We start from the raw sequence: 14,635 nt of genomic DNA on the forward strand, positions 1-14,635 counted from the left end.
TTAAAGTTTACAGCTTAAAAAACATGGAGCATTTTTTTCCCTTTTATTCATTTTGATGTCAATTTGCACATATCATTAGCCGCTTTCACACCGCAGGACTTGCCATACTTTAGTGCCGGCACTAAAGTACCATGGCACTGAATCCGCCAGGGGGCTAGTGCCAATCGCATTCACACCGCAGTACTTTCCCTGAGGCAAGATTACGCTAACGTCACTTCGTCTTCTTCTTTTCTGGGTTTACTGGCAGGCCGCAAAACCACTTCACGGCGAGTACAAAAAAAAAACGAGAGAAGAAGAACTACACGGGGGAGGGGGTATAAAGCCCACCCGCTGTATGAGGCGTTTGTTTACTGGTCTTTCGATCGTTACCACTCTTATTATTGTGGTCTTTAATTTTTTTATAGTCCTGCCTGAGTTTCATTATTTTTACCCGGCATCCGTGTGCACTGTGCACGATTCCCAGCTCAAGTAGCTTTTGCGAACATCGCTCAAAACATTTGGAGTTGGGAACTGCTTTCTGTAGAAGCTGCTGCATCCCGTCCTCAGAGTAAATTGCCAGAAGCGCTGACACTTCCTCATCATTCCACCGCTCCGGTGTTGTAGTACGTGTGGTCATAACTGAAAAATGTCTCGCTCAGGTGTGGATGTGGTTTTGTAGCGAGGAAAAAAATGGCTGCCTAACAAAAAAAAATCAGAGTCTAACGGGGCGTGGTTTGCAATTCGCCCAGCCAATAGAAATAGAATAGAAATTGGCACTCTTTTATCACCAGGTTCGTACCACCTCTCTAGCAGGGACTGAAAATGGCCAAAAGAGTTCCCGGCACTGAGTAGTCCCGGCGGTGTGAACGCGACATTATTGGTACTAACGGAACTAAAGAACCAAAGTACCAGGGAAAGTCCTACGGTGTGAATGCGGCTATGGTGACGCTCAGCCTCTCCCCTTAACTCCTAACAGTCATCATCATGTCAACCACAACACAGAGAAATACTGATAGAAATGTGTGTGTAGTTGTTGATACATTGCTGACAGAGGGAACTACGTTTGAATACAGATTTAAGAAGTATCAGTTTTTGAGCATGTCATAAGCATGTTTTGTCTTGACTATATTACAACTATATTATAATAAAATAATATAGTATTTATATTATTGAATTGATTATGATTATGATTATTATGATTATTATTATTGTTATTAGTAGAAGTAGTTTATTTGCATTAATTATATTTTAATTTTTTTGAGGCTAGTATTTGGCAGGAAATGCAGACGTATTCACCTGTAAACGCACTGAACGACATACATGCACATTTACCATTTACCTCACTGTATACAAAAGTAACTGTTGATAATAATAATAAACAGGAATTATATTTGCAAAGTAGCCTACTTTGTTTCCAAATTAAAAAAATTCACTCCTGTCGGATGGGGGGGGGGGGGGGGCCTCATCTCACAATGTCGCTTGGGGCCCCAATTTGGCCAGGGGCGGCCCTGGTGGTCAATGTAATAACGTAACCAGATGAGTGATTACAGCACCCGGTATCATTTTACACACATTTGTATCATACAGATGCAGGACTTACACACGCCTGTTATCTAACCGACAGGTCCACATGCACTCTCCAGCCCAAACTCTAATAAGCATTCATTCACAAACTAAATCAGGAGACCTTTAACGTTTTACGTTCGATTCGTTCCTTTTTTCCTCGCTGTACACAGCTCCAGTTTGGGCATTAGCCTGTCATCAGATGTTATGTGTTGTTGCTGCTGTAGCGGAAGTTTAGTACAATTATATTTGATTAAATACTCCAAATCTCCACCCTCCATAATTGCACTTGCTTCAGTTGCTTGCTACTTTCTAACGGCGGTGAGAGTGGTGCAGTGGCGCTATCTATCTTATATCGATTAGATTTATGATTCAAAAATTATAAAAGTAGGGTAGACATGTGGATATTATCCGACTGAACACAACGTGCATTTATATAACAGGTTCGTTTTCCACTGACCTTATTTCAAGCTATTTTCCAAACTCCTATGGAGAAATCCCATTGCTTTTTTGTCGAGGGAAACCGAGCGCAACTTACTTCCGGGTTTTAGGATGCGTCACTGCAACACTAAATTGATGCGATTTGATTGGATTGTGAGGCAAGGGAAGCTAGCCGCCTCTGGCTTCCCTAGGGAAGCCAATTTCGGCTGGCCTCCTCTCGCAACAGAGAGTGCAATCTACTGTTTCACCATAACATCTAGAGGGGCGCTGTTTCCCTCTTTGTAAAATACTCAATGAGAATGGGGGAGAGACGGGCCGGCAGCAACACACAACAAATAATTTCCTAAACTAAACGAAGTGTTTTTATTTATTTATTAAAATTATAACTACAATCCAAAAAAAACAGGGGAAGCCTGGCTTCCCTTGGCCTCCAGGAGAAAATGCCACTGAGCGCAATACCGCATCAGTTGCGCCACTTATGTGACAGACAAAAATAGTATGTGACAGACAAAAGAGTATGTGACAGACAAGAATAGTGTCTAACACGTAATGTGGAGAAAGCGATGTCCTGTATGGGGTGATTGTGCGTTGATCTGTTGGTAATGCCTCGGGGTACCGATCGGCATGTAAACAAATGCATAGTGCTATACTTTGCGGCCTCACCCGGTTGCATAGCGACGCTTATTGTTTAGGTGTCTTTTAACAAGCAGGTAGTCCTATCATTAGCTAGAACTAGCTAGATCTGATCGATATGGACATAAATGCGAGTAAAGTCTAATCTGACGGGAGAGAGAGATCAGCTGCTGCTGACGAGTCGACACGCAGCTCTGCATAATCACATGCAGCGGTGAGCGGAACAAAACACACTCTTCAGGTTAGAATATCACAAGTAGCTATTGTAATGACCTCTCAAGTATCTGGTGTGAGGGGTAGGGTTAGGGTTAGGGTTAGGGTAATGTTGTGAATCGAGTGGCCCATGGTGGTGGTGGGGTTATGGTATGGGCAGGCGTATGTTATGGACGACGAACACAGGCCACTCGATTCACAACATTACCCTAACCCTAACCCTCACTCCAGATACTGACTGGTTTTCGGACCCCCCCAGACCCCTCCAATAAAGCAAAAATGCATGTTTCCGAGTGGCCTTTTATTGTGGCCATTCTAAGGCATACCTGTGCAATAATCATGCTGTCTAATCAGCATCTTGATATGCCACACCTGTGAGGTGGGATGGATTATCTCGGCAAAGGAGAAGTGCTCACTATCACAGATTTTTTCAGATTTGTGAATAATATTTGAGATAAATGGTTATTTTGTGTATATAGAACATGTTTTAGATCTTTGAGTTCATCTCATGAAAAATGGGAGCAAAAACAAAAGTGTTGCGTTTATATTTTTGTTCAGTGTAGATATAGATACGTTTAGTTTTTACTGTCATCTCATTACTGATCCGCGAGCTGCATGATACTGACGGGGCTGTCAGGAGAGGGAGAGAGCGCTCCGTTTATTATTCCCGTGTTATTGTAAATTACTGTACACTTTTGAATAGTTAATCTACTATTATTAGTTTGTTTAATATCGAATCATATCAATTTGTTTTAAAGCTCAATAAATAACAAAGAAGACCTTTGACCGGCACTTTTCAAATTGTGTCCGGAAGATTTCAACTTTAACGGACATGTTGACCGGCGAAAAAATATTCTAACGGGAACTCTGGTACCCGGGTCATTTTGATTTCCCGCTCAGTGTAGACAGGATCCTCAGCTGTTCACCAGCATTCTAAACTTGGCAACCAGGGAGAGTTACTTTTTAATTTGTGTTGAAGAAGGTCTTGTGGGCTGCCATTTAAAAAACCCATCTGAATAAAGAGAGTGAAAAAAAACTGTGATAGTCATCTGTATAACTCAAATTTCACCCAAAACAAAATCACAAAATAGATATAGATTGTTTCATTAGAGGTAAACATGTCATAATTCATAAGCGTTTAAACACACCCTTTTCAAAGCCAAAGGACTGTATATATTGGGGATTGAATTTGAGTTCGTTTTTTTTAAAGTAACACAAACACAAGCACTTCAAAAAGATCTAATGTCTCCTCAAAGTGTTTGAGCCACGTTGAGTGCCAGCTGACATAACAGGCTGCCATAAGTTCAAATAATCACCATGAGGACTGTTGTGTTTCTGTGTTGCCATCAACAAACACAACACTTTACAAAGCAGAGCGTGGTAGTCATGGATCCTCTTCATCAACTGCCCTATTGCTTCCCCCCCCCCCAGCTGACACCTGCTTCTGGAAGTGTCCATGTCACTTTGAGACCCACAGAGTTTTACACTATGTACCCTGCAAGTGTTTAGTTAAGTTGTAAACACCCAGTCAAATTTAAAGCAGATAACAACCATTTCAAAGGTATGGCAAATAATTAGGACATTTAAGGGGAAACCTTACAGGTGAATAATGTTAATGTAAGGTCAGTACTTACTTAAGCTTCATCGCATGCTAATTTAGGATTTTCTAATGCTAACTTAGAATTTAGCATAAATCTACAGACACATATTGTACATTTTGTACAATAAATTCCTGAGGACGCCTGTCCACATATAGCTTTTTTTCGTATTGAGAAAAAGCACTGCTCCCAGTATAATTTTTCTGAGCACTCCTTTTGTGCTATAGTTCACTCAAGGTGAAAATATTTTCACTTTTGATAAAGCTCGGGTGACGTAACTGTAAAGATTGGATGAAATATGTGGTTTTGGCCATGTCTGTCAGACAGTACGAATGGTATCAGAGACTGAGACGCCTTTTTGTTGGATCAGACCAGTCGGGTGGACCCTGACTGTTGCTTCCAGTGACTTACTATTATCTCCGCTCTACGGCTGTCAGACGGCTTTGAGCCGTGAAGCTCATTCATACGCAGTGTGAGAGCATCTTCAAGTTGGTCCTCATGGTGAACAAAACAATGTTAAACAGATATAGTAGCACAAACAGATGATAAAATTGAAGGGGCGATGTGAGTTTGTCATAAAACAGTGGTTGATGGTGATACGTTGGCGAGATTATGTCATGGAAATAAAAAAAAAGATCTGGGAAAGTATTTTTTATTTAATGCTGAGAGGATCTGCAGAGCAACCTGCCGCCACCATTCTGCCAGAAAAAAGGTATTTGTAGACACATGCTCTTACCAGTCGGAAAGAAGAGAAGTAATGAAAGCAAACAAGGCTCAAATTAAGTAAAAATAATAATGTTAATGCAAGTAGGGATTCCATTTAAAACTCAACTGACAAGTGTTTACTAGCCAAGGGGCAGTAACACGCTGTTTACACACATACACACAAACACACAAACACCGGTCTCCGAGGGCCACTATCAATTACAGTTACCCCTTCCCGTTTCCATGTCAATAAAAACAGAGAGAAAATAGAAGTTAAAAATACTCATAGTTATGAATGTCAATATGAAGCAAAACTATTGTTTCACAATAACATCCCAGTGATTATCTCGTCAACGTCACCACATAAATCTAATTCCTTTGCGCTCGTGATGGCAACACTTCCACGCACAATCTTTTTTGACAATAGTTTAGAAAAAAACACAGCCAAGAAATTCCCCAGTGATCTGATCCGGCTATTTTCATTCGAACAGTTTAATGGAGCTTGCGGCATAGCTGTCTGATGACACATCATCTTTTACAATCTGACTTAAATATTGGTTTCAGCATGCCAAATAAATCATATTTCACTCTCTCAGTCTCTTATGCAACCGTGCTGTTTCCAAGTGAAAACCCAGAGCCAGAAGCTACTTGCATGAGCTCATCGCTTCGAAGCTGCTGCATGTATTATATTTTTTCAGTACTTGGTGAGACCTAATGCAACCCGACCTCACATAGAAACTGTTGGGGAAGACAGGTATAACCTATACCACATGAGTCAAGGTCTGTCAGCGACAACAGTGAGCAATTAACTGCTTTGCTTTTCCAAACACCCTTTCTGTTGGAAACCAGTCGAGTGTTATTCCAGATCTGTCACAACAGCTCAGGAGAAGAGAGTCAGACGGTCCGACCCTCATTAGAGCTGTTTATTATCCAACGATCACAGGAACGCTGTGCTCCTAGCTTAAAGGGGAGAGACAGCAAGAGAACAGAGAAAAGAAAATGGGGTATTTGTGGTGAGGAGGAAAAGGAGATGGGGAGGAAAGTGTAGGGTTGATTCCACACACGGATTAAACCTCAACAGAATGATAGAAAGTGGCACACACACACTCAAAACACACTTTTCAACATAACTTTCCACTTGCTCCACATGGATCCTTATTAGGCATGCATGAGTTAAGTGTTTGGCCAGAGGTTTGGTCGCAGGGTCTTGTGAGGTACACACACAAAAGTACACACAGATGAGATCTTCCCTGCTCTTGACATGATATTTCCACTGAGTTAAAGTTACCAGTTTATTACTGAGACACAGCAGGGTCAGATGGTCAGTCTGCAAAACTTAGATACACTATGACATATACAGTATGCACCCTTAATACACTTTAGCAATGCCCTCCATATCAACCCTCTGACTCACAGACAAGGATAATTGATTGATTTAGCAATTATTATTATTATGATAAAAGAACACAAATCAAAAGGATAAGATGTAATTGGAAAAATTTCCAATATGGTCCAGAGAAAATTGCAGACAGTGAAAACAAAGAAGCTCAAGACATATAAAACAACCCCTAAATGCAAAAAAGAAAGTCACCAAAATGAAAAAATATATAATAATAAAAACATCAATAGAACATTTAATTACAATTTCCATTATAAATCTGTTTCCCTGTTTCAAAGAAACATTCTAGCCTGACTTATATAAACCCCTGTCATATAAAAAGACATGGAAACAGTCACAAAAAGGGAAGTGTACAATAAGGCCCAAAGATGAGGATCAAATATTATAATTGAGCAAGCATTGGGCCAACAGTAAAACAAGGTGCAGGAGGTCAATGAGTTGCTTACCCAATTTTATACAGTATGATAATGTTTAAATTCCAAAAAAACATACCTACACTCCGACTAGGGGATTGTCGCGTATTTTAAACAGAAACATATTTTTGGTCATCACAGGTTTGCAGTGAGTTCAGATGTTATTTTTAAGTCAAGGCGGGCGTGTCCAGAATCTTAGGAACAGAGATAAAAACGTCAGAGGTGTCTGTTTACTGATTGCTTGCCAGTTCTCTCGCCACACTGTGTCGCAGAACCCCCAGGAAGTGTGCCGGGGGTTGAAGGTCCCAAAACGATGGTACTACAACTTCAGTGTCAGTCCATAACGTCATTGGGCCATTGATTTTGGACTGACTGAATAGATTGACTTAAAGGTCTCCTATCATGCAAAATGCACTTTTTTACGTCTTTTATACATGAATATGTGTCCCCGGTAGTGTTGTCACGATACCAACATTTTGGTTTCGATACCGATACCAAGTCAAGAATTGCAATTCCAATTCTTTTTCGATACTTTTCTTTTATTATTTTCATGATCAATACAATTGTAGTTCTTTATACTTGAGTTTATGTGATTTCTTTGATAGTTAACTTTATATTTTATTAACATGTTATGTACAGTAATATAAATAATTATTGACAAAATGTACATTGCAGATGTTGGTAAGTTAGCTAAAAAGATAGCCATATTAGACTGTTATCATTGTCATTAATTGCCTCGTCAAACTACGAAAACGTTCGTTTGTCACAAAATAAATTACACTTGTTTGACTTAGATTTGAGGGCTTGAGCATGATGTAATTATGTTATCTATCACATTCGCTAACCTGTCTGTCTTTAAATTCTTTAAACAGCTCTGGATGCCGGTCGGCGGGGTGCTTAGCTAAGTCTGATGTGTTGGCTCCCTTGGTTTGCAGGGATCTAAACCATGTCTTACAGAAAGGCCACGTGGTGTCCGTAGGCTTGCCCTCACTGTCAGAGATATAGCTCAAATACTTCCAAATGTCGCTTCTGGCGTGTTTTTTGTCAACAAGCCGAGGCGCAGCGGCAGTTGCACTCCCACTTGCAGCCACTTGCTCCCCGTTTTCTCACATGCTCTGGCAGCTAGCACGTGCACGAGAGAGGGGAGGGACTTAGAGCGTGCTTGAGAGGGGAGGGACTCCAGGCACGGCTGCAGTGCAGGGAGTGGAAGCAGAGCGCTGAACACACACGGCTCTTATTAAAACAGCGCTTTCTCACCGGAGTACTTTTCCCCGTCATTCTTAAAGTACCGACACTAATGAAACGGAGGAATCGTAACGTTTTTAACGGCAGGGTATCGCGGTACCTTTCAAGTATCGGTACACCGTAAAACACTAGTCCCCGGTGTGTCAGGAGACTCACAAAGTGTCAGAAAACAAAACCCTCGATCTTTTCCTCCGTACCCAAATCTCTAAAAACAGGGGTACAACGGAGCGGATCCAGATTTGCGTCCGATATGACGTAATATCGGAAATGTGGATCCACGGCACTATCAGAAACGTTGCTATAAGAGAAAATGTCCGACGTGTTTTGGACGTAATATGGTCTTTGTTTACATTAGCAAGCATCGCTCAAAGCTAAGCTGTACTGGAGAGAGTATGTGTAGAAAAGCAGGAAATAAAAAAAGGAACTCACCTTGTGGTAAACCCCCAAGAGAAAAAGCATTTGAGCTCCATACTGTTTCAGAAATAATCCTTGATGTGGTTTGGAACATGATATGGCATTTAATCACGGCAGCATTTAGCTGTATCTCGTAGAATTCTGAGCAGGCACAAGCTCCCCCTCCTCTTTTTCAAGCTGAGGACCCCAGATCAGCCATTCTCCAACAGGGCTTAAATAGAGGGATATGAGGGATGTCTGAAATGCATGATTTGTTTGGTATTTTGAGCAAAACACATCACAAATATTTTTATATATCTGAGACCCATAATATATGCCTAAAAATAGCATAATAGGAGACCTTTAAGAGAAAAAAAGAGTCTGTTATTATTGAAATCATCGGGGTCTACAAGTTGTTTGATGATCTAAAGGCCGAATCCAGAGTTATGTTTCCTCTTCATTCATTTGACTGATCCACAGGCGGATGGGAGGGGGGGCTTACAGAAAAATGAAAGTGCGCATGGATGTCTCTGGATGATCAGGATATTTGTTGTACCTTCAGTTAGTCTATTTTTGACTTATTTAGCAACTTCAACAGGAATGAACAGGGCTCCCCTTTCAATGCTGTATCAAGTTCTCTTCATATATTCATGCAGAACCCCCTAACCATTATCACTGCTCATGCCAAAACCTTATCAACCAAAGCAACAAAGGCAAGCAGCACTAGCAAATCAGATGCAGAGTAAGGTGAAGGCATGACCTGGCCTACTCTCCGTTGTATGGCTGTTTGTGTTTGAGATAACAGGCACATAGGCTTTCAGTTTAAAGGGACATTTCCTGACTATTGGGGTTTTGGAAGAATGGGTCTATGGAAAGGTTAATATTCAAGGTTTTAAGTAAAATGTCAAGGAAAACTATCCATTACATTTGGAACAAACATTGTATGTAATGACCAAATCAAACAAAACCAAAAAGTCAGATTTGGCAGGACTTTTAGTTTAGTGCTAGTGTAACGTCCGAAGTGTTAAGGCTTCAAAGATACTTCTGTGTAACAAGAACTCAGGAACTTTAGTACTTTTTGGAGCATCACAGACAGCGCCTCTGTTTATTATTGTAGAGACACACAACACTCTCCTTCCCCACTTCAGGACAGACTGCGCATGCTCAAAAACACATGACCTCTCAACCCAATGCTTACATGCGTCCCCCCTTACTGAAAGAAATGTCCCCATTTCCACACACATGGTGAGAACACAACAAAACATTTAAAAAAACAATACAACAACGAAAAACCTAAAAACGTAACAAAATTACACAATACCCTGCAGAACAATACATGTACGCAACAAATAAAATACAAATCTTCAGGGGAATCACCAGCCCCAGAACTAGGCCCAAGATCACACTCTCCTTCCCCACTTCAGGACAGACTGCGCATGCTCAAAACACATGACCTCTCAACCCAATGCTTACTAGTAAGAACAATATTACCATGCTAATACTCACATGTTAAATTGTTGAACATAGTAAACATTAAATATAAAAAAGTTTCCATTATGAGCAACATGCATGTTAGATTTTAGCTCAAATATCGTCAAGCGTAATATCGTCTCAAAAATCCGCTGGCATGGCTCTAGATTTGTTGATTGTGATGAATTTTGACATAAGGTTTTCATGGATGTATTCATTTTTCTTCCATCATATATACAGCATGTCTCTTTTTGAAAATTACAACTATGAATTAGAACACTTAGTCCTAATCATATCCATATAACTTTTCATTAAACCTTCTTTCCTTGAAAGTTCTAGCGAGTTCTTGTTTGAACATGGGTTGGAAAAAGGTTAACCTTTGAAAAAGAAAAAAAAGGAGATATTTGGGTTCTGGCTTGGAAATATTTACAACATGTCATTAAATCCTAAAGACTAATGGCTCTTTATTTACCCATCAGACTTTCCCTAATATTTAGGGTTGCAAAGGGGCGGAAAGTTTCCGGAAAGTTTCCATGGGAAGTTAAGCTGGGGAATTTTGGAAATATTCGATGCAAAATTAAACAAAAAAACATGATTTTTATTTTTTTAAGTAGAACAGAACAAGTTTGAATTATTTGATTGAACAATTATTTGTTTCATTGAAGAACGAACACAGGAATGTTGAGTTAAATATTACTCATCCCCCCCAACCCCACTCATTAAAAAATGAACAAAAATGCACCCCCCATCCAAAAATCCCCACAAAGTCCCATTTAAAATGTTAAATGAAAAGAGCCCCTCTCCCTCCAAAAAGTCCCATTAAACATGCAAATCTTCCTTCAAGCGATCCTCTGCATTTTGGCTAAACCCTTTCAGTCAACGGGCTCTTCCTGGGCCTCATCAACATCCAACTCTGAGTCTTCCTCTTCAGTGTCACTGTCCAGCGTTGTTGAGGATGGCTCTGTGTCAGGCTCAGAGAGCCTTAGGTTTGCCCGAATGCCAACCAGTTTTTCCACTCTCACATGTGAGCCTTTTACGAACCTTTGTGTGGTCTCATTAGCCATGCAGTAAGCAGTGTGCTATGGCATGGATATTCAAGTGTACTTGAATGGCATCTGTTTGTTTTAGTCAAGATTATGCTAAAATATACTTTCCCCAACTATATTTAAGTTCCCTATGAAGAGCCAACCTTCAATTTTGAAAATTCCCAGTTTATTCCCATCAATTCCCGTTAATTCCCGTGGAAAGATTCCATCTTTGAAAATTCCCGGAATTTTGCAACCCTACTCATATTGCTGGTTCCCTATAACAGCACACCTAGAGACACCAGATCCCGGGTCCCGCAGACAAACAGCAGGACGGATACAACTAAAGCAGCATTCAATCATCGACAGCCTCCTGCATTATGCTGAGATACTTGTTTTCTGTTCAGTTACAACATACATGGATCAGAGTGTGTTTGCTACACTTTATCTACACTGAGCCTCAAGCACCAGACCTGGCTGGCCTCCGATCTTTCAAAAGGCTTATCATCTAAAGATCGGGATCTTGATTGAGTCACTGCAATTATAAAGAACTGATGTAACCTTTAGTACCCCCTGTTTCCTAGCAATAATCATTTCTGTTCTGTTGTGTTTTATTCACCCTGACCTGAAATTACGTAATATGTTATTTTTATTTTTATTGGATTGAGGTTTTCCCAGCGTTTTTAGTGTAAATGTAAACCTCTGCCAGCCCCACAAATCATGTGAAACCCAGATTTGGCACAAAAAAGGGGGAATACACGTTTCGCAATTATGCCACATCAAGGTGGAACGCTCTTCCCACAACTGTAAAGGAAAGTAAAACTATACTTACCTTCAAAACCTCTCTTAAAGAGCACCTTCGGGGAGAGCATTGCAAAACTGGCCCCGGTAATGGTACAAATCTCAACCTGTCGTTCAATGGACAGCTTCCCCCCCCCCATCTATGTATATACTCGCATTTTAGACTCTGTTACTAACTGTATATCTGTAGACTTGGTATGTCTTAAATGTCCCGTTAGGATGTATTAGAACGAAATCTAAAATGAAAATTGTAAATAAGCAATCTGTATGTAAAAAACCACCTGTATGTAAATTGTAAATAAGCCATCTGTATGTCAAATATGTCTTATATGTCTTAAATGACATGATGAATTGGAAATGGGGGACCCTGATGTAAACAAGACGAAAGTCTTTCTCTGGTCTGCATCCCCTTAACAATTGTATGTTTTGAGCTGTACTGTACTGTACCCAATATACAAGCTGTTAATAAACTTTTCAATCAATCAATCAATCAATCAAACCCACTCAGGCCATCTATGGCTGCTTTATTAGGACCAGCACAAGTATTGATGTTTTTTTCTTACTGAAGCTTCCCCAGGCAAGATTTCTGCCTATTTTCATCCTTTCTACTTATTGGTTTTCTTGCCAAAAATAGTTTTCAGTATTCCCACGGACAGTATTTTAGTATTGTCAGTGTGGGAAAGCTTCTGTAATATGATGTACGACAGAGGAATCACCATCTGTGTATATTTATTAAGTCTTAAGAAGTATTTTTTTTAATAAATAGCTAGATAATAAAGTATTATTCAATTACATTCAGGGTACTTTAGCCTTATAGATATTTAGGATAAATACATCCTGTGTCAAAATCTGGTCTTTACGTCATCATCTTCTCAGGAATGGTGAGTCATTTCCAGGAATTTTTAGGAGTTGCACAATGCAACGTGTGAGAAAAGAGCGTGTAGAACTGTATGGTGTTTATTTGAGACATTAGTAAAGTTACTATACAAAAGTGACTGTATTAGGGGGCTTCTTGGCCACACTAAATATGAATGATGTATGTAATGTGTAAGATCAGCCAAATGTTTCTGAAACAGCGGATTGTTTGTATCGGAAGAAGCTTTACACCACAACCATGAGTATTTTGTAGGCCCTCTCCTTCTGAACGCCTTGCGTAGCTTAGCTTTCACAAGTTGCAGACTTCCAATTAAACCTTTTGTAATATTGTATCAATAATTTAAGTGTTTCAACTTTATGGTTTATAATCAGGAACTTCAGATTATGATCAAACAGCTTGTGAGAAATAGGGTGTGTCATGTTTAGAAGGCTATAGCTCTATATCCCAATGTTTCAGATCCATATTTATTAATCAGTTAAAGGGGCCCTATTAAGCTTTTTGGGGTTTTCCCTTTCCTGGAGTGTGTTAGGTTTGTGTGCATGTAAATGGTCTGCAAAGTCTAAAATCACAAAGTTCCGTCCAGAGGGTGTGTTTTCTCTCACACACAAATAAAGACCCTTTTGAACATTGAGGCATGTAAACATGTCACATTATAGGCTAAAAATACAATTGATGAACCTGAAAATGAACATGATAGGGCCCCTCCAGGACAAGAACATTGGAGGACTCGGATCGAGATATCCTTAGGGAATCTGTTGGGCAGCTGTGTGTACATTTTTAGAGTTAGCTTTTTCTTTTTTTTCTATATTGCCATGGCAATTCCATAAAAAACATCAAAGGTCAAACATTTTTAAAGCTTTTTTTCCATTCTCAGTAGTGCTGCTCTGTTTGTGATAAAAACCTGGGCCCCACACACACATACTGCCCCCTTAGGGCACAGGCAGCTCACACACAAACACATCTGGTCTCAGTCTGAGAAAAGCTCTGTTTATCCCTGCAAATGGACTCAGACTGACCAGTTTAGGTGTCCTCTCTGTGGGGGCTCCTCTTCATCAGTCCACTTTAAAGCGGCTGACATATCTACGAGCAGTGAGGCTCAGCAAGTCTTACGAGCATGTTCTTTTTTTGAGTGTGTATTCTGTGTTTTTACAATTTTACAAGAAGTTTACATTTAACTTGTATGTTTGATGTTCAATATAGGTTCAAGGAGAGACACTACAGGTGAATAGGATAAAGATACAGATATATATCACCATGAAACCAACCCAGTTGATTACTGTACTTACATTGAGACGATTATTAAGTATTATCATTGAGTTAAGTTCATTTCTTGTCATTGTACAGGTACAACAAAATCTAAATATATTTAAAATATGTTAAGCTTTATCTCATTAAATAAGTAACATTTCCATACATTCCCAAATCGGAAGACTGCAGGTTTTTAAGGAAGGAATTAACTTTGGATATCTCTTTGTATCACCCCATAAATAAGAAAATACTATCACTAGCCATTAAAAAAAATCACCATAGGCCTATGTTACGACAAAAATATGACTTTAATCAGGCAATGAATTATATAGGAACCCTCTGTAAAGGCTTTACGCATATACTGTAGATAGAGAGATAATGAAACTCGAAATGTGTATATATGTAAGTGCCACTAAAGTGGAGATTTTTGGATCACAATATGAGAAAAATGTATCAGATTGAGAAAACGGGGGTTACATATTGTAATCCTTATAAACACAGGCGGAGCCCTCTACTGGACTCTATGGGTACTAGTCTTTATTTTGTTAAAGTTTCAGCTATTCTGTTTACAGTTCTGTCATCAGATTATTTAATACGATTTGTTAAAACATTGTTGTTTCTTTTGATGTGAA

This window comes from Gymnodraco acuticeps, unplaced genomic scaffold (genome assembly GCF_902827175.1).
Source record: "Gymnodraco acuticeps unplaced genomic scaffold, fGymAcu1.1, whole genome shotgun sequence".
Taxonomy (NCBI): domain Eukaryota; kingdom Metazoa; phylum Chordata; class Actinopteri; order Perciformes; family Bathydraconidae; genus Gymnodraco; species Gymnodraco acuticeps.